General features: G+C 35.2%; 1 protein-coding gene across 2 annotated transcripts in view; it reads left to right on the top strand.

The window, feature by feature from the left end:
* LOC116340041 overlaps positions 1-20,064 on the top strand; it is a 124,142-nt gene that overhangs the window by 42,732 nt on the left and 61,346 nt on the right. For both annotated transcript variants that reach the window (XM_031766202.1, XM_031766204.1), the window contains exon 2: positions 10,352-10,449. The gene's annotated coding sequence lies outside the window, so the exon portion shown is untranslated. The remainder of the gene's footprint in view (positions 1-10,351; positions 10,450-20,064) is intronic.

The raw sequence follows: 20,064 nt of genomic DNA, 5'->3' as shown, positions 1-20,064 counted from the left end.
ATTGAGATACAATTGTACCTGTCGCAGTCTCGCATTCTATCCATTTGAAAAGAATTTTCAATTGCTTTGTGTCCATTTTCATCGGAAGAGTGAATTTTTCATGGTTGCCATAACAATTACCATCTCTTGAATGCCATAACTCTATCAAACCGACAATCATCAATATTTTAACAATTTTAAGAGATTTTTCTACTTTCACAAAAATGCTGATATTATTCTTTGTTGGCATCCAATATTTTTCCCTTTCTTTTAAATCACCACAATAATGAAATAGACATAAACAGAACCAGCAGGAGAGAGAGAGAGAGAATGCACACGAAAATGAAATAAAAAAAGTGAGCTCTCTGGTTGCTTTAAGTGTGGTCTTTATTATTCACTGAAAGAAATGCTGCAACTAGAAAGAATAAAGAGCATAACAAACATTCATTCATCAATGAAACGTGTTTTGTTTTGTTGTGTGTAAATGTGAATGAAAAAGAGAGAAATAAAGATATAGAAGGTAACGCACACATCGTAAACGAATAAAGAAAAAAAAAACTATCTGGAAACGGTTTGAAATTACAATGGACAAAACATTGGTTTGTCTTTTTCCTCTTTTTTTTGTTACCTGATATCTCCTTTAACGTTTTATGTTAGTTATAAAATATGAATCTGCTGTTCGGAATACATAAGCGAAAAATACTACCATATAAAAAGAACACGAGAATTCAAGCAATATTCCCTCTGTTCAATTTGTTTTAACAAACGAATGGATTCGGCAAATGGAGTGAACAGCGTACACACAAACAGCAAAGGACACTCATAAATAAATAATTTCTGTATTTAAATTCTCGTCTGTATTATACAGTTGTTTTGATTACAAAGTCAATGCATATAATTACACTTGAGCTTTGAGGACATCGAAAGTTAATGAGCGAAATTCATTTCGAGGAAAAATTATATTTTTTCGTTTTTTTTTTTTAAATTAAATCAGTATATTTGCGTTTGATTAAATTTTTGATGGGTATGAAAAATATGGACGCCTAACTAATCAAAACGATTTATGTTGAACATTTTGACGCTTTACCAATTATAAATTCCGAGGAGTGATCGTGGCCTTTGAATGCTCTTGAAAAGCATAGCTCTTTGATAATAATAATCAAGACCCCGCCCGGGTGTATAATGATGATGGAAAAGTTCCTTTGTTTTTTTATCGAATGTTGTTTGACAGTTGGCAAATGACAGAATAAATTGAAACACAAAACACTCAAATGCAATTTATTATTTTGGAGACGCATAACATGTCGATGAAAAAAGTATTTAAGTTGCATCCTTGTCACGATGTTTTGGAAAGAGTGTTCGCCAGAAAAAAAAATGGGCGAAAAGTAGTGAGCATAGGTTGTCAGCGTATTTTTGGAATTTTCATCAGTACATAGCATTCACTATACGCAGTGTCGACTTTGAAGCACAGTGAAAAATGTACACGCGCTCACTTGCCGGCAAATTGTAATGAGTAGAATTTGCTGTGTATGAGTGAAAATGCCATTAATTTAACTTCATGCAGCGTATGACATTTTTCCATTAGAACGAATTGAAAAATAGAACAAACGAGAGAATAACGGGGGGCATGCAAAGAGTGCAATCAGTTTTCGCATCACGGCCATAGCAATTACACAATAAAAAGTCGAACGTAAATTTTTTTTTTCTTCATTTACGCGCTCTCGCGCTCAATCTCTGCAATCGTCTTTTCACTTGACGCTGTGTGTATGGGGGTTTTTTCAGTCTTTAAATAGAAGCAAAACATACATTACAGCCTATGCCATTTATATATACATACAGTGTAAAATGAAACAAGAATTGACGTAGACGGCCACAACAGTGCTGGCAAAAACACATAACTTTGAAGAAAATTGAAAACATAATAAAGCTCTCTGCTTTCATTTTTCGCTTTAGCTCCGGCACCGTGTGACTACGAAGATGACGATGAACAGGAGGAAACCGGCATTTTTCTTTCCATTTCGTTATTTTTTTTTTTTATGTTCATTCGTCTTTCGCTTGTTCATGTGCTGTGCGTTTGTTTTCCTTTTTTTTTTCTTCATCTCATCATTACCACATTCATTCTTTGCTTTCGATCATGAAGTGTGTGCATGCGGCGTATTATAAATGCAAAAGAGAGAACAGCGCTCTGATGGTGTAAAACAGTGCAAGAGAAGAAAATTCAAAAATCAATATACACCTAAAATTCAATATATGATGTAGGTATATTGTCGGTTATATGGCATAATGTGCTCGTAAAATGTAATGTGTAAAAAAAAATGAAAACAAAAATCAGTTGTGAAGAGAAATAAGCTAGGAAATCTTAGTGAACAATCGTCCATGGCTTATGCATGTATGTATGAATGCACCATTAAGCAAAGGAAAATAATATTCGCTCCGCGGCAATACCTTATGAGAAAACCTAGCGCAAGAAAATTCTTCTTCATTCTTCTTCATTTCAAATCTTTTTTTGGTAAAAAGTCAACGACAATGGAAGCTAGTACCAAATGATGTCTGTGAATAAGACCAAACCAAGTCAAACCATGACTTATTATAGACAGTGCATAAGTAAAAGAAATATATACACAAATCGAAAATAAAAGTAAACAAAAATCGTGGTTGTGCGAAGAGAAAAAAATATGTGGGGAAAAGGAATCAGCGCTAACATCCGACCAAAACTAAATACGAAAAAAGCATGCCATACTAACGAAAGAGAGAACTGTTACACTGGCGACTGTAGCGAAACGAAAAAAAAAGTACACCGAAGAATCTACTTACTAGAAAGAAAGAAGAACAAAAAAAAACACCCACAGACAAACCATCAAAAGCACTGCGAAAAAAGAGCGCACACTGAACGTATACGATATATCGAGCACATAAAATTTATGTATATGTATTTGTTGCGTGTTGAGCGCTATAAATCATATTGTCAAAAAAGCAAACTATAACAACAAAAATAAGATAAATAGATGCACAAATAGATATAATAGATATTTGACGGGACTTCCTCTCTGTATCTGGGCACGAATGAGCTTTTTTTCCTCGTTACTCACTGTGCGAAAAATGCGGCCAACATAATTTTTTTAGAGAAAATGAACGAAACAACGAAACACACTTCCAAGTAGTTAGAAATAGAATGCGAGATGGCTGTACCACAAAATGTAGAATGTAAATTATGCAAGTAGGTATATATGAAACTGAAGCGGATAAATTCGGTAAAAAGAAAATTAAATAGAAGAAAAATAATTTTATTTTGGTATTCATTTCGGTTTCTTTTTAGAGAACGATGAAACAAAAAAAAAATGCTACTTCGCTTTATCACACATTCAGTTAATAATATATTGAAAGAGTGTATACGTCGAAAGCGTTGATTACACAGTTGAAGAAATCATTCGAATGCTTCACTTCGTTATCTAATTTTTTAAGTGAGTCGCATGTTTTGATGCTTCTCAGCATAGAGCTAGTACAGAATGTGGTAAGCCACACGCATTTCAAATTTAATATGCGAGTGCGAACGACGATGAATAGGCAAACCGACAAAAAATGCTATAATAAATGACAAATATGGTAGATACAGACTTTTCACATGCACTTCATCCTTTAGGAAAATGTAAAAATGAGCGCACGAGTGCTGAGAAATAAAAATGCAACCTCTGAGAATTCAGTTCATCGTATCTCGTGGGTGCGTGTTGGTAATTTAATGCTGTGACAAATATGTGAAATTCAAGTTCGTATCATCGAGAGTATTTTAAATTAGTTGGCAAAGCAACTAGCATGAAGAAGAAGAAAAACACCGCGTCACATCCTTTTCTCATACCAAAAACACGTATGTGCTGTGTGTACGGCTGCAATCTCAGCATAGTTAGGTCTCAGGTAAATGATGCGTTCTTTTGCTGCCTTTCTCATTCTCTCTTTCTCTCTCTGTGTGTGTCTACGTTTTTTTTTATCAAAGCCGATTTTCAATTCACAAGTGTCTTTTCAATATCATTACACATCTACGTTGGATCATATAACATAAATGACATGCTAGTATGAGTATTTTTTTATTCCCGTTTATATCCTCAAAAGAGTGATAAAATCAAAATGAAAGGGTATCTCTCGAATCATTTTTGCATTCCATTCCGCGAATCATATTCAACATCAAATAAAAGAAAGGGAGAAAACGAGAAAAAAATTCTTTTTAAAAACCACAAAAACTATAGATGAAATGGTGATATAGACACTTTGACACCGTTGCTTAACTCCCTAGCTTCGTCACTCACACCTCTTTCTCGCTCATTCAATTCACTGTGCCTTTTGTGTTTAGGCGTTGTATGTCTCACATGAAACGACGGAAATCTTCAGCACGTGTGCTCCCACAGCAACAACAAATTAATAACAGTATTACATTGCAATTTAATCTATTTGGTAATACTAACTCTAAGTAATATACACTTTTATTTTTGAAACCAGAGCGTTGTTATCGACACGTTAAGTGTGAATTTCGTGCATTTTTGGCATATTTTGCCATCATACAAAAAGACAGAAGAGAGAGAGAGAGAGAGAGAGAGTGCGGGTACCGTAACAGAAAAAAAATAAGTCAACAGCTTGAAGCCAGTTCCTTATAACCAATTTTTTCGGGTTTACCGCATCAAGGTGTATTAAATTAACCTGAGAAACGAACATTTTACCGGGTGAAAAAAAAGAAAAAGCAAGAGGCAAAGAAGAAACACAACAAACCATAACTACATTGTTAACAGAGTACACACACACAATTTCAGCGCACAAGCGTTTAAGCATGTGATAGGCGGCAACCTGGTGTCAGGAAAAAGTGGCGCGCACAAGTTTCTCTGATGAAATAACATGGAAACTTCAACAGTGTGCACGCGTTTTCTTTTGTGATAAATTTAGTATTTCAACCAGTCGATATGGTGATATGGCATGTGGCACAATTTCTGAGCAAATGCAAAATACATTCATGAATAAATAACAAAAAAAAAAGAAATATTTCTCACTTTCTTTTGCTCGTTTGTTCTCAGCACAGCCTCCAAAAGCCTGATTGCTGAAAGATGTGTGAGCGTGTGTGCGTATTCATATTTCATATTTTAACATTTCGTATTTTCATTTTGCCATATGTAATCCATATTTCTTCGTAACCATTCGTTTGTTCGCTCTTATTTTGACATTGCGTATTTTTTTTCTTCTTCTCTTCTTTTGTTTCAAACGAATTATCAGTACCGCCGCCAATACAACTAGAAAATACATTTTAGATATGACAATTCAAATGGTTCTCAGCACAATAAATTTTTGTACGTTTCAACACGTGTCAAAGTGTGTTTTCAGGTGTGAGTCTGAATGAAATGAGAAAGATTTCTTGTCATTTTCTCATACTCTCTCTCTCTTTTTCGTTCAGACTGAAAATAGTGTTGAAATGAAAACATTTCCACTCGTGATGCTTGTACACCTTTATTCGTTTTTTTTTTAAAATGAATAAGAGGGAATAATTTCATGCGAATGAATGAACGAGATGAACGAAACGTATATTTTGAATGATCGCTGACTGCAGGAACAGGGCGCTTATACAATTTGCTTGGCGTGCTCGTTACGAGTAAATATTCGTTTCAAAAAAAAAAAAGAGAATAATAACGCATCTGTAAATTGAGTCGAACCATTTGTCACATTGTACTCATGGATCACAAGAGGGATTGACTTTCAATCCATTCGGAGCTGAAAATGTTTTAAAGAAATTCATGCCGTTGGCGGCCAAGAAGCGAAACGTAGATAGCATCTACAACAAGAGTTAAAAAAACGAACAAGATCACTGTTCAATATCGTGATTGTGAGGCAAATGTTGAAGCACATTTTACGCTCCTCACGCTGCTTTTTCTTCGATGGAAATACCATTAGTTTACGTCAATGGTTTACGTGTGAACGAAGAATGTGAAACATTCGTTGCATGAACTTTAGTCATAAATGTGTTCATAAATCAATGTATGTCCTTTACCATCTCCATAAATATATTAATCTTTGTGTGTGTGTGTGTCTGAAAAACAACGAAGACATGACTTCAATATCCAATCAAAATTCAAATACTTTTATCATCCCTTTTCAATCGAAAAATAGAACTTTGACTCTTTTTTTCACTTTTTTTTCTTCTTCTTCTTCGTCGAAAGATGGGAAAAGAAACCGATGCAAAAGAGAATAAAATTCCCTTACGGTGCGTATCGCTGATTGATCAAATGCTAAACTGAATCTGGGTGCCGATACTTATATGATTTTCCATTGACATCGAGAATGTTGGGTTGATGCCAGAGTCTGTTCAAAGTAAAATGAGATAAATTCATGTGTTCGATTGAAATCACTGATGCATTGCGTGAATGACAAGCAGTGCAAAATAAATTTGAACGCAAAATTGATTCGAAGCACTCCATGAAATTAGTTTTGTTTTAATTCGTGCGCGCCCGTGTGTATGTGGAGGGTTGGTGCTAGTCTGCATTGTGTTTATTATCATTACTTGTTTTCGCGCTTAAGTTCAACTTCTGAAATCTGCAATGACAACACAGTTTGTCTCGAAATTCGTTCAACATTTTTCCTTCTGTCACTTTTTCAACATAACCATGTGTTGTGTGCTTGTAACTATTTGCAGCATCTGATTGTTTGTGTGCATACTTAAACTTTTCTTTGAGCGCAAACATCTAGATAAGCAAGTGGATTTTTTTCTTCTTCTTTTTCTTCTTCGTCATTGCGAAATAAACTTCTTGATAATTTCTTCTTAGCGATTCCATGTTCCCTTTTTTTTCGTTTGTTTTCCTCGATAGCGCGTTTATATCTTAAGAGAATGCTTGATAGATTTGTGCCCGTATATGTGAGGAGGTGGTTATGGTAATTCGCGCGTGCACCACATAAGGCATTTTATGGAACCGCACAAATTAAATTGACTGAAAGTGAACAGAAAAACAGTTTTTCCACTTTTCTCTTCGAGTAAAAAATAAGCCGCTATCACAGAGTTTCCACATTGTATTTGTGTGCGCACGGTTGATGGCTGTGTTCATTTTGTTGGTTGTTCAATTGCAGTTGGGTTCATTCGATTCATTATTCGTGTACATCGGCTTTTGTTTTGTGTGTTTTCGTCTGCTTTTGTTCGACAACAATTTCTTTTATTTAGTATGTCACGTTTCAAAGCGGCGTCTTTTGATTGCGATGTACGAATAATAAAGATTGAAACATGTACAATGGCTATAGCCATCGACATCGTGCACAAATAAACACATACACACACATTGGCAATGCAAACGCATCGCGTCAATGCAAATTCCAATTCAAAAATGTGTGCTTTCTTCTTTCATTTCGTTTTCGTAAATATCATTTGGTATTTTTTTTTTCTATTCGATGGATTCGACCATAGGCCGAATACGAATTTAACAAAGATATCGGATTTATGTACATTGTAAAATAAACAACTCATGTCAATGGTAGACAAAATCCAGTTGTTTTCGTAAGTTGAACCGTAATCATGTTTATAAAGTAAATGTTTGTGTGCCAATCAAAAACAATTTCTGCATGTCGAATTGGCTCTTCGATTCAGTCGCAACTACACAGCAAACAAAACAGAAACAAAAAGAAAGAGCGAAGAATCAATACAATGAACACGGTAGCCGAAACGTCAAGGCAATACACACGATTTTACGGATCACGCCAAACCCAAAAGAATATAAATTATCGAAAGATAACAGATAAATTAAGAAGTTCACTGATTGCATTGTTTCCGTTGTTGGTGCGCCGTTGCTGTTGTGTGTGTGTTTATTTGCTTTGAAACGTGCATTGTTTCCTTTACGACAAGCATGAATATAAACACACGAGATATAAGAGATTTTTGCTGACATTTGGTTTCTCTTCTTTTTTTTTTGCAAACGAGAAAAAAAAAACAACTGACAATCGAATCGAAAATTGAGCATCTTTGTGCTAATGTTTTGCATGAACTTGGACATGAAACACTCGACGCATTCAACGCATCAAGAAAAACAACAACAAAAGAAAAATGTCAAAGTTTATCAAGAAAAAGAAAAATTGCTAATTCGACGAATAGCTTGGAAAAGTTTCAAGCGGCAACTTTATTGAAATCTATGCCATTGAGTGTTTGAATGCCGAATCGATTTATCAAATATAACGTAGTTCCGCTGTTGATTTGATGCTTGTTTCTTCTTTTTATTTTTTACTGAAAAAAACCAGAAAAACGAAGAGAGTAAAAACGAAAAGGGGCGCAAAAAGAGAAAAAAAGAAAAGATTTGCTACTTACTCAAATGATATATTTTGCTGACAAGAATCTTCATGTACTGAGTGTACGAGTTTTGCACGCATTTCCACTGCTGCCATGGCACATTAAACAGTGCAAATAGCGGTCTATTTGCACAATTGTTGTTGTTGTTTTTTGTTGTGATATTTTTGTTTTGACATTTTATGGTTAAACTTCTTTTTGATCATAAATCGGCTTTTCTCACGCATCGCCACTGAATGCTGAATGCTGTTTTCCCCCGTCAACCGCATTCACTTATTTTCCGTATCGTGTCTCAATTTTTTTTTTTTGCATGCACTGCCGATATCAATCCGGTTTTGTTAATCTGCACTTTGAACACGCGATTTACATATTTTATGTTGAAATGATTTGATTTTTCTCACTCTCTTCCACTCTCACTCACTGTCACTTTCTTAGTCAACCATTTACTCTCTCTTTTATTCTTTTAACGGCTTTCGCCCCATTTCTCTCAATGTACTAACACAATCTGTTTGTTCAGTGCGTCATTTTATTTGCAAACATTTGCGGCTTGGCTGATCGACGTCCCATCTGTGTAGATAGCCGTAGCCGTAGCCGTTTCGCTCTACTCTCATATTAAATTCACATGAAAACCGGCGAAAAAAAACTGGAAAGTGCCACAAACACACAAAACAAACGAAGTTTTTACTTTCGTCAAATCGCTATTTCAGATTTGTAGTCCCGCTATCTCTTCCACTTCTTGTGATCTGTTTTTAACAATGTCATTTGTGTGGTTTTAATCCTCTGAGTGAGTCATTTGATGCCTGACGATAGACACGCAAAATACACACAAAAAAAAGAAACGAACATTTTCAATGTGTCCGAAATGATTGCGCGAAAATGAAAACAGAAAACTCAACCAAAATTTATTCATAGAAAAACTGGCACACCAGCAATGACGGTTCTTATTTCGGTTAATGCCTTGAAGATTAAGGTTAGCCAAATGATACCGGCTTTTGTCTTGGTGGGTTTGATAACATTTTTTTTCTCTACAGTTTATTTTCAACTTGTTTAATTTTACACAAAGACTTGCGTGCTATTGATAATTTTGCTCATTTTTTAATGAGAGATTATAGCAAGTTAATCAAAATGCACTTTTCTTGAAAAATAACTGAATAAACAATGAAACATCGCTGGACTCAATATTGATATCCCAATTTACCTAAATAATTTACATATTTTGCACAAAAATATGTCATTTTCTGCAAGCGCTTGAGCTAAAAGCACTTTTTCAACAAAAGAAAATGTGAAAATGTGTCATCATTTAGCAATTGCACAATTTCATTCCCCATTTATTTAACGATGCGAATAATAAATATGAATTTAATTTGAAACTCTTATATTTTTTGTATATATTTTCCCAGATGATATTTCAACTGTTTTTGATTGGCATGTTAATTGTGATGTAGACACCACATTGCCACATGTTGTTTCTCATGAAAATATTCTGAATAGTTTTTTATTTAACTGTAGTTAAAATAAAAAAATAAATTGTATCAAATTAGACGGTTTGCTTAAATTGTAGACAATTACGTTTCATGCGACAATTTTCCTTGGTAAACTAAAATCACTGATTAGTAGAGTCTTAAGTAACAGTCATTTTCGACGATGTTGTCTTTATTCTATCTTAGAAAAAAAAAAACCAAAATACTTCGATTAACGATAAACCAGAAAAAGTGGTGATTGTTACTTTGAAAGATGTTGTAAAATTGATGATGGACATTAAGACGTTGTTGAGGCTAAATAACATTCGTCTGGTTTGCAACATAGATTGAGAGGAAGGGCAGTATGCAATTCAAAGAGACTATTCTAGAAATACTAGCCCCAATCACTGTCTGGCAACCGACATAAATAAACAGAAAATACCGAATGACATAAAAAATTCAATTTGTATATGATTTAATTAAGGTGGTCTGAATCTGTAAAATTATCCATTTAATAGGTTTCATCAGTTCATTTTCTATTGAATTAAAGCATCTTTTGACGAGACATCCGAATTTTGTTCCTATCTTTTCTCAAGTTTCCCGTTTTTTTTTTTTTTTGCAGAGCGTTTACGTGTGGAGAAAAAACTCGTCAGCTAATTTGCGCCAACAATTTTGAAAAGTGGCTCCTTCAGCCAAAATAAAATATATAAAAAACGAAACGTAAGTAGCACAGTAAAATGATGATTTATTACTCGTTAGACGTAAATCATCTTTTGAGCTTAAGTGCAGACGTATATTTCACATTTTTTTATGTAATTTGTATTGAAAATGTTTTTGTATAATATGTAATGGGTAGCTATGGCGAAATAATTCAGCGTTAAAAAGATGAACGGAGATAAAAAAAAAACAAGTGCGCACGAAATTCCAATTGAAATTCATTCGAGATGTTCATTTGCATTGAAATCGCAAGACGCATTGAAGAAGATAGATTTCGGTTATTATCTATGCGATATGAAGCTCGCATACACACACACACACTTGAGTTACAAATAAAAGAAAACAAAGCGCCAGTAAGCAATGGAATGAAAACGAAATCATATAACTATCGTAATAAACGACATAAATTGATCCAGGGATTGATGGGATGCATGAAATTTTCACTATGTTGAGCAAAACAACAACAACAAAAAAGAGAGAAGAAAAAAGAGCGAAATACACACGAATCTTCGTTCACTTGCTCTTTTGCCGCCACCGCTGCCGCTTTTGTAATAACATTTTATGATTTATGTAAATTGCTACATGTTCACGCGCGCATATCTTTACTATGTGAGAACGTGAATTCATTTTCTTTTCGTTTGGCACATTTGTTTCCTTCTTTTCTTTTTTTCGTGCACTTTTTTTTGTTTTCATTTATTTGTTTAGTTTATTCGGCCGTAAGTAACAAAAAGTGAAGTAACCGAGTGTGATGTGTCGAGCCGTTCCGGGTGTACTTTAAATGGAATGCGCCGCATATAAAAAGTGTATTTGTGTGTCACTGTTATGATTATTGTTTTTCAAGCATTACGCTCATTTTCGTCTTTTCACTCCGTTCATTTCATGCTGTTTGAGTTGATGCATGCAAGCATAAGTGTGAACATGTATGCGAACAATAAATTTTATGTACTTGAAATACTCGTTTTCATATATGTAAAAAAATATCTGTCCGATGCACAGTGTAAGCAAAACATGTTCACTTCACATTCTTACCTACTCCATCCCACTCGCCGCCGTCCCCCGCATAAACTTTCATCAAATCTTCACACGTAAATTATGCTTCGCATCAATTTGCCTCTCTCTCTCTCTCTCTCTTCTCTGTTGCCATCTTTGTCATGCAATAGACATTTTGGGTAGACAAGTGTGCGTGCAAAATGTGTGTCCGTGTTTTCGCGTAAATTATAGTACATATGAATGAATGGATAAAAATAAGATACCCCCCAAAAAAAAGCGATGGCCAATAGAACGAATATTTTTCCTTTGTTTTTCTTTTTCCTTTCGTTCATGGTTTTTATTGCGTATATATCAGTTTGGTGGCTAAAAAGATGGATTAAGTGAATACAGTTTTTTTTCGTTACTTCTTGAGCCGATCGCTCTCAGTTGACAACGACTTTACGACCAATTCGTAACGCTCAAACTCACTGAAAGTCAGTCGAGCGAGTGAGTTGAATGTTGGTTTTTTATGCGTCTGTTCTCCATAATAATAAATATATTTTCACTTCAATATAGCAAAAGCTCATTGGGAGCCGCATATGCTATACGCATTCTAAATACCATTCCAGTGCACGATTTCCATTTTACATCTTCATTTTTCTTATTTTGTTTGTTTGTTTGTTGTTTGTTCGGTCGTTCGTTTTTTTGCCATTTTCATCCCCAAATTCTGGTATTCTTCACTGTCTGTCATTGTCACATCTCATCGAAATACATGCTCCAATTCCGAATTTTTATGCACATCGCTCGTGCTATTTTGTGTGTTCAAGATATACACGTTGTTGTTTGTTTTTTTTTTTTTTTTGCGTGTGTACAGGGCACATATATTCTCTTCATGTGTGAAATCCAATGAGAGCCTAACCAGGGTACAACAATAACAGGAGAGAAAAAAAAGCATAATCTTAGCAACCCAAAACGATGCCACGTTTTCTCGTCTGCTAGATGACTGCCGTGCTTGCTCGAAATCGAAAGTAAAAATATGGCAAACAGCACGATTGCTCGTTAGTATGTGAGAAAAGGCAAATGGGATATATTGAAATCAAGAGTCAAGAATTGTCACACACACACACACACACACACACAACTTTTTAATACAAAACACTCGCGCGCGCCTCGTACACATACACCCAAATAATGGTTTGATGTGCTTGCATTCACGCTCGCTCGCTCTCACCCCGTTTATGAAATGAAATGAACGTAACAATAACAAAAACTTCACATTCAACACACATTCACAAACACTCAAAATCTCTTTCGCATATGGGTTTGGTACATGTTTGTCGCTCTCTTCCACTAAAGAACTGTCGTAAATAAGAGCCAAAAAGTGAAATGGTACGCAAAGAGTGTCAAACAAATAAACCAAAAACGAACGAAGCAGAAGTCGAAACGAGAGAATGAAAATCGAAAAAAGAAAAACGAGAAGAGAAAAAAAGCGCGCACGTAACGAATTATTTCAACAGCATCAAGAAAACGAAGAAAAATAGGCAATAGACGGGAAAAAAACTGAAACGAACCCAATATGAATGGAACGTATATACAAAGGAATCGAACAGAGAGCATAAGGAGCGAAAATGTGATTTTCGTCGCATTGAACCTTTTTCCATCTCTTCGAAAATATTTGGCTACATCGGCCATAGTCATCTCATTTGTTTGGCTGTCGAAGCGGTTAATACGTAAATTTTGTTAAAAGTGGACGCATTTTTTTCCACTTATTGTTGACGATGTTATTCTGTTGTCACACGAACATAAAAAAAACGTGAAAAAATCTTTTACAAAGAATTTGCTTTAGCTTTCGATTTCGATTATTTTTTGTTCGTGTGTATATGCAAACATTGCTGTTGTTGATACTTTTCCATTCGACTTTTTTCTGTTTGACTTTTTATTTTCGCGCTCAATCATCGTACAATATTTGTTTGTGGAGTGCTGGAAAAAATAATGCATCGAGCACATTACATTCACATTCACACACACACAAGTTTTCAGTTCTATGGCATTTCGAAGGATCACTTTCAATTCACTCGCAAATAGTAAAATCGCAAACAAAGCAAAACAAAAAAGAAGGAATAGAGTTTTGAAGAATCGACAATCGCATCTTGAATAATAGATAATCTTGAAATATCAGTGCTACCGTTTCACACACTTACATCGCTCTCTCTTGCTTTTTCTTTCTTGTTTTTCGTACTTAAAATTTTATTTATGCGATCACATTTCAATGTTTAAGAATTAACTAGCTTGCTGTCATCGTCGTCGTGGTGAACAAGTAAAAAAAAACATTTCCAAAACATTTGAATCTTTTATCTTGGCCAAACAACCCAAGTGCTGAAGATATAATTGGCTTTAGTGAAGCAAATATTGTCACAAAAGCTGCGAATGTAAACAGAATTTTCTCAAAATCTATTGAAAATTTAAGCCAGTATGTATCCGAAACATACTATCACATTTCAGAAACTTATGCATTCACACAATTGCCTTTAATATATGATGATACTATTCAAACGCTCAATTTGCTCGCAGTAAAATATATATTGCCAGTTGTTTGAAACAAATCGTTTTCAGTTTGGCATTGGTATGAAATGAGCACGACATGATCAATGGTAATGGAAAAGAATGGAAAGAAAAGGATTGAACCAAAAAACTTTTCAACTGAAAACTGAAACTATTATATTAATTGCTGGCGCTTTTACTAGACTTTTAGTTAATTTAGTAGGTAGCAATGTAATTCCATTTATCAGTCAGTTTTTTGTCGCCAGCATTATTTCTTTTTTGTTCGTCGTATAAAATTTATTCAAATAGTTTTGTCACAATAACAAGTTAACCATGCTTCATATTGAAATTCATTAATGCAAGAGTTCGTCGTTATTGGGATCGCTTCGAGAGTCAATTCAAAAAAGCTGGCTGTAGGCAAAATCAGGCTTTCTCTCTTCATAGCAGTATTTAGTTTGTGTGAGCATATTTACACAATTCGAAATGAACCATTGGAATGGGAACGACACCGAACACCTGCGAGCTGTTCAGTTTTTTTTTGACGACAAAATGCAAGGAAAGAGAGAGAGAGAGAGAGAGAGAGAGAGCAGAAAATAGAAATTGGTTTTGTTTGCTTTTTATCCGGTATTTATATGATTCGTAGATATCGTTTGTCTCCTTTTATACGGCTTTTAAGTATCGATTTTTATCGCATCGTGTGATTGCGCATTCGGGACTCCTTCAATGGTATATTTTCTTAAATGTTTTGTTCAATCGTTGCAATCGTCATTGTTAGTTGTTGTTGGTTTTCGTTTCGTTTGTTCGTATGTTGATTTGAACGGTTTTTTCTTCTCCCTTGATCGCGTCGCTTGATTCGAAAAGGTTAGCTCCGATTTGTCCTTTGCCATCTGATTATAAATTTTTCGTGTCACACACTCGTTCCCTATCTTACTGCTATCAAACGACCGTCAATCTATTGTCTTATTTGACTTTCAATTGAACTCTCTTCGGTGCAATGTGCGCGTTATTTTCATCATCAGATTTGTGAAGCAGCTCGAAATCGACAAACAAAGTCAATATAACCATTTTTGCAATGAAAATGCCATGATACATAACGAACCTGAAAATACGATGAGTTCCACCACAGCAAAGCACACACACACACACATACACATAAAAAAACGAACGAAAAAGAAATTGGAATGAAATGCAGCGCTCGGAATGCAAGAAAAGATGGAAACCCCGTAAGGAACAAGACGTCATTCCGAAGAGCAGAGAAGAGGAGAAAAGGAAAACGAATGCTAAGACGCAATGTAACATAAAACCAGCGATAAAACTAAATAGTTTGAAATTCGTTTCTCATTTCGTTGACGTTCGCCGTGCTCCTTTGCTCAAATCGGGCTCCAGACGACGGTGTTCAGCCATTCGATTCAATTTCGACTTGATACTAGTAACTAAATCGCTTGAAGCTTCGAGCAATGCCCGATAAATGATGACATTACAGAATGAATGAATTGCGGTGATGCACACACACACACACACACGAAAATTGTTTAAAGAAAGAGAGAGATGGAGCGAAAAAATATAACCTTCAGCTTGCACGTTGATTCGTTCACTCTTTTCGTTGGTTCACTAGGTTCCATGGCATTTTAATACTTAAATATGGAAATTGTATTCAATCTCATTGAGTGTAAGCGAAGCACATACACCCACATATACCAAACATATATATTTTTATTTATATATAAAAAAGTCAAAGCATGCAAATAAAACTAATGCGACGAGCAAAACAATTGTCTGAATATGAAATAAAGGCAAATAAAACTGGATTTTACGTAACAAAGAAAATTGACAAAGAATTGTAATGCAATGCATGTTGTGGACATACGCACGCAACAGCATCACCAACACATTCATTCGATCCGATGGAAGGTATGTGGCTTTTCTTTATTTTCGTTTCAACGAATCAGATTTCCATGGTGATCAAGATACTGAATTCCACATATTTGAATTCGTTAGCCAAAGGTATTTGCAAAATAAAAAAAGAAAAGAAATAGCAGAATATTGCTAGTCTAGAAAATTAATAATAGATAATTATTTCGCATGAAAATGTCGCCGCAACTGAATAGATATGGCGTTGGGTACAAGCCATCATGTCTCCGGGGCATATTTTGAGCTTTATATGAATAAAAAAATACACCATTTAAACGTCACACAAACAACAACCCCCATAGTAGTTTTATTTCTTTCTTTTTTTGTGACGATGCTGAGAATTTCTCTGTGAAAAACGACATCGCGTACAATTATGTTGACACATCACATACACACACACACACACACACACGCATCGAATGCTCTTGGCAAAATGAAGAATTCATTTTTATATCAAAGTGTGGAGTAAATTCCTTTGTTTTCACTTAATTTTTCCTCCATTTTAAATCTGTCGTCTTAGTCGTCTTTTTTACGTTTCCGTTCCGGATTTTCCTTAAGACAATTATGACTCAAAGCCAAACAGTTTATTACCGTTTATGCAGTTAGTGTCACCGCGATGTTGGCATGTAAATGTTGTGAATTGTGAATTGCATGCATATTTTCGGTCATACGAGAAGATAGAGAAATGAACGCAACACAACAGACAATGTTTGCGATTAAGAGAAAGAGAGATAATTGCTGTATGCGTCTCCGTCCAAGAGAGCGAAAATAAATCTATTCACGAAGTGCATTGCATTCGTCATATCTATAAAAAAACATTAAATGAATGTTTGTGCGCACAATATGTACATGAAAATATATTTGCTTGTATGATTTTTTGTGCTCAATCCAGCAGTGGATCAAAGCTTTAATATACACTTGGATGTTGGATGTATTTCGCTTCAATTGAATTGAATAATTGACGTTTACATTTTGGCTTCAAACAGAGGAATGATCGCAAACAGAAGGAAGGCATGGGAGACGAAAAAGAGAGATAAAGTACATAAAAATAAACTTTGCCGAAGGTTATTTTGGTCCCCCGTGTCTTATTACATGCACGTCATCAAATATCATCAAATATTGCATTGGCGTGATATATAAAATCGGTTTTTCAATGAAATTTTTTTCATTTATTTAATGTATGGAATTTTCATTCTGGCACGTACCCCTCACACGACAACACGATCAAAATATGTGTTTGACGAGTGTACGGCAAAACAAAACCTATACAAAAATGCAAGCAAGAGAATTGCGTTGAATCATTTGACAGTGCGCGCAATGGTATTGCATCACATTGTTGATATATGTTATATTTTTATCAATCGGTACAGATTGGACGACAGATAATTGAAATTGCATTCTTTTTTATTCCATTTTATCATCATACAGACAGAGAATACAGAAATAGAAAAAAAATCGCTTCATTCATCACATTTTGAATGTGGAATCTTTCACTGACATTTTGAATGAAATGAAAAACAAGCGTTCAGAAAGACATACATTTATGCGAGCAATTGAATGATGCTTGCATCATTTGATGCGCATCGATTGTGCTGTCGCCATACATTCGGATCTTCGGCAGCGCACGAAGTTCTCCGAACGCACAACGAAAGCACTAGCGATGTGCATCAAATGATGCAAGCATCATTCAATTGCTCGCATAAATGTATGTCTTTCTGAACGCTTGATGAAAAAAGGAAAGAAAAAAGGTTTGGTCGTCAAATTAAAACCGATTTTCATACTGTTCTTTTTTGTGTCATTTAATATCAATAGTTGCAATAATTTTGCTTGGAAATTACATATAATTCCCAAATCACGTCATTTTATCCAAGTATCCCGTTATCAAATGACCATTTAAAATTGGTATTTTATATCTGAACGAAAATGAGAGTCCAAACCAATGGAGCATAAGGAAACATAATAAAAACGCATAATAGCCATATGGTTGGAATGTGAGCACATCATAAAATGAATGGACAATTCAACGGAGAGAGAAAGAGAGAGAGAGAGAGGGAAAGCAAAAGAGCGAAGTTTTGTGATTACATAAAATGCAAAAGGAAAAGAATACTATTATAATAATAATCATGGCAACAACATGGTCGACAATGAGAAAGAAAGAGAGAAATTTCACGAATGGTGAAAACACGATGTTGGCCGCCTCGGGTCCTGATGCATACGCATATGTATCATATATTATACGAACGGTATATATGATGAGCGGAACATACAGTGGTACGGTGCTTGAATCGCAATCGGTAAGAATCGTGTGTGTTTGTGTGAACAAAAGAAAATGTGCATGATTTCGCATTCGAAGCTCGTTCGCATTCATTCGTTTGGTTCATTTTAGTTACTCATGTTGCCACATCAAAGCGATGATGTATGTGCAAGTGCATTATTACGTTGCTAATTCTACAGGCGATATGTGAGCATGAACTCTCGTAGTGCTACCATTACGTGATGTGTGTGCCACTTATATATATCGCATAAGATGTACTAATTTTTCCATCCGTCTTTCGTAAAAATTTTCATCGGACTCAACAAAAAAGCAATAAAACTAATTGTTGCAACATTCACACAATATACGTTACATTGCAGTTGGCTGTCGTTGCAGCTCAATTTTATGGTGAAATGAAAGAAAATAAAATGAAATGGAAATTTGATATAAAATTGTTTTGGCCCTATTTTTGCCATCAGCCACGTTATGTGCATTGAATGATCCAAGAGACAAGAGAGACCGACAGTTTTTTCTTCTTCGCATATTATGTGTGTGTGGAAATGAAGAAGGAGGGAGAGAGAGCATATAAATTTATGAAATGTGAAAGAAAATTAGACATTTATCGATATTTGTTGTATATTAAATCTATATGGCGATCCAACATGCAATATGTTTTTTTCAAACGGACACGACCTCTTCTTTTCTTTATCATCCATTACTGCAAGCATACGATTCTCTTCTCTTTTCTCACGGAGTCTCTCTCTCTCCCTCTCTCTCTCTCTCTCTGTGTGTGTCTCTCTCTCTTTGTCATTTCACCGGCCCAAACTGAGTCGGCTTTCGTTCTTTATGTCTGTCTGTCTGTCTGTTTGTCTCCAGAGCACCGACAATATTATGTTTTATTATAATTGCAATTTGTGTGGAAAGCATATCGTGTTTGGTATGCGATATATGGCATATATGTGCTTATGAATGATGATAACACAAAATGATAAAATGTTGTAGTTATTTAAAACATAAACTCAATGCCAACGTAACCGCATACACATAAAGTAATATGTATATTTTTGCTGATGATGGAACATGGAATTGGCGATGCTGGTGCTGCTGCTTCTGCTGCACATACCTAGTTGTCGTTTAGTATGTGCATTAAGAAAAGAAGAGTGCGCACAGTGTTTTTTATTCATCGAAAAGCCTGTCTGTCATTATTTTATTGAGAAAGTTTATACAGAAAAGATAGCGTGTTGTGTATGCTACGCCAAAAACTCTTCTGTACGCGCTCACTCTCGCACGCTTTTACATTTACCAGCCATTGCATCGCTTATTCATATATTCGGGATATACAAGACACACAAATACATTCGTAGATATGATGTGCGTTTGAGTATTCAACATAAAAAGGAATTCCCATCAAGACACATGTGTGTGTTAAGCAAAACTGTACGTACTTTGATTACAATTGCATAAAATGCAATGCACTGGCGTATATTGCCCACTTCTATGCCACAATCGACAATATTCTTTGTGTAGCCTCATGATTTTAGTTTTCCATTCAGTCTTCTAATTTTTTGTTTTCATTTGGCTCGTCTTCGTTTCACGTGCAATCATGCATCGTTGTTACGTTTGCAACACACTTGCTCTTTCTCTTGATGACTGAATTTGGTGTGCATGGCTTGACTGTCTCGCCATCCAACACACCGAAAGTTATGTGCATGTAATACATAGTGAGTAGCAATAAATAAATTTATACCTGAAAGCAAAATGAAAATATGGATACAAATTACACTTCACTCGACAGAATATCCACAGAGAATGCGAAAGAGTTGAAAAGAGTGAGCGTCGTTTTTTTTCTGCACATACATAGCCAAAATGCATGGTTGTGGTCTTTATAATGCTAACGATAACGATAACCAAGCAAACACGACGATTTGGCAAGAAACAAAACA

The sequence above is a fragment of the Contarinia nasturtii genome, unplaced genomic scaffold, assembly GCF_009176525.2.
Source record: "Contarinia nasturtii isolate CC-2019 unplaced genomic scaffold, AAFC_CNas_1.1 Cnas_scaffold_630, whole genome shotgun sequence".
Taxonomy (NCBI): Eukaryota; Metazoa; Arthropoda; class Insecta; order Diptera; family Cecidomyiidae; genus Contarinia; species Contarinia nasturtii.
The sequence above is the reverse complement of the archived record's forward strand: the minus strand, read 5'-3'. Positions and strand labels throughout refer to the sequence as shown.